This window comes from Suricata suricatta, chromosome 15, assembly GCF_006229205.1.
Source record: "Suricata suricatta isolate VVHF042 chromosome 15, meerkat_22Aug2017_6uvM2_HiC, whole genome shotgun sequence".
Classification (NCBI taxonomy): Eukaryota; Metazoa; Chordata; class Mammalia; order Carnivora; family Herpestidae; genus Suricata; species Suricata suricatta.
This window is the reverse complement of record NC_043714.1, coordinates 25,910,960-25,913,297: the sequence shown is the minus strand read 5'-3', so window position 1 is coordinate 25,913,297 and position 2,338 is coordinate 25,910,960.

Genomic DNA, 2,338 nt, shown 5'->3' with positions numbered 1-2,338 from the left:
AAGGACCAAGGATTTGCTCTCTTTACAGCAAAGACAGTGCTTCTTTCTCCCCCTGTTAAGTCATTCCCAAGTAGAGATGTTCTTTGACACTAGAGTTCAGTGTGAATGGAGTTTCCTCAGTTAGCTTACTTTTGGAATTACTGTCACTAGGTACAATCCAGCCTTACCTTGTGGATTTGAACAGCCGCATAAACATTGCATTGCATAAGGCCAGGGAAGCAAATTTGATCCATGAAGAGCTCCCATCCCTCTGTTTAGGAGTTCCAAAATCGGGAGGTAGTGTAGGCAAACGTAATTCCAACAAATATCATTAAGAATTCTTGGTCCTAGAATGCATGCTTTTTGGAAGCTGCAGCAGCCTAATTTATATCTCAGCCATAAATTTATAAAATTAGGCCATTACTATCACCATAGAGTGGGAAGTTCTTATTCTGTATGGAAGGGTATGTAGAATCTGGATGGGAATATTACATCTTTAGTTTTACTAATCCATAATTGAAATTTAGCATTTAGAATTTCCTTTAAATATAAATGCAGGCCATGAACCACAATAATATTAGGAGTACCTGTGACTTTGTCACCAACAGAAGTCCCAGATAATTTCCTATTTCAGTTTTTGTAGGTATCTCAAAATCATTATTCTGATGGTACAATCAAATCATTACCTTTTTTGTCTTATTTAATATTTTTTATCTAATATATTTTATTTGTGCATACTAACTTTATACTTTGGATCATAATACAAATCTATTTTATTTTGTTGTTCAAATTGTTAAAGTTTTATCCATTGGGAGCTCTTTTTGTTGGCTTCTATGCTCCTTTGACTTATCCCCTTTGATGTGAGTACGTGTATGTTATTACTTTTTTACTTTCTGGCATTACAAGGTGCTCCAGGCCCATCTTGTATATTTCCTGCCCAAGCCTAGAATCATCATTTCTCCAAGAAGTCCTGATTCCTTTTTATTGGAAAATGGTAATAGAAAGCAAGATCTGGGCTTACGGTATGGTGGTTGCTAAGGGGATATCATTTTTTAGGCTAATTGTGCAGAAATATATGTTTTTACTAACATATATTTTTACTATAGATAGGTGTACATACCTATAAATATTTCTATACATAGCTATTATACTTTTATTGAGCTAAATATGAGTTCATTCTAATGTTTTCAAGTGTAATCCATTAACACACAGATCATTTTAGTTTCTTCCCCTTGCTAACTTATAAATTCTACAACAATAGTAAGAAACATGACTCCAACAATCTTTCATCCATTTGCTCAACTGTTCAATTCCAGTGTACCTATATAGCAGTATAAGAATTGTTGGCACATCACTATTTTTAAGTATAGTAGTGTAATAAACCACTGTTACATCTTGTTATTTAGTGAATTTATAAATGCACTTGTATATTTCTATATCAAATTTGGTTTTTAAAATATTTTAATAACTGCATTTAAAATTGATAATTTCCAAGTTATATATATTATATGTATGAATTTAAAAGTGTTATTTTAAGAAGAGTTAAATAAACTGCTCCAGACTGTTAAAGGCAACCATGGTAAAAAGGAGGTTAGGATCACATTCACGAAAGTTTTTTTTTGAGGGTATTATGAAATGATGTGAAATTGCCTAGTGCAGGCATTGGGGGGAGCTCATGCTTGATAAGTGTTAACCCTTGGCAATTGGGGCAGGCTTCCATCTTCTTTTAAAGTTTTAGATACCTGGAAGAGAGAATATGCTAAATCCTGTGCTTGATAATTTATAATTTAGTTACAGAATATGCTAAAGATATCAGGTGCTGGAGGTAAATGTCCATATAGTGTTCAGAACAAGGAGGAAGAAGAGGTGAGGGAACCAGAAGACTGAGATGACTCTGAAGTTCAGGGGTTTTATAGTTGAACAGATCTGAGCTCAGATCCTTTTATTCACAATTTGATTTTGTATCGTTTTTGAAATAAGAACAATGGTTATTACATTGGCTTGTCACCAAGAGTAAAAGTAGATGTTTGATCTTTTGCTTCAATTTGTCTGAGGCAGTGGAGATTAAGTGTGGCAACTTGGGACAGTCCTAGAACATATTCTGTTGTATATGGCATAATTTCCATTCTATGAAGCCAGACTCACTGGAGGTATAGACGGTTTCTCATGATAATTTATGTTCCTTCATTTATCAAAGTATTCTTGTCAGGTGTTTTTACTTATGGTAGAGAATCAGTGGTGATGGTGCTAGGGAAAAGACAAAAACTCAAAATATAAAATGGCAGAAACACACTGCTCAGGTACTACACCATGACATGAGGTATAAGGGAACTAGAAGGAAAAGGAAAAATAAATAAGA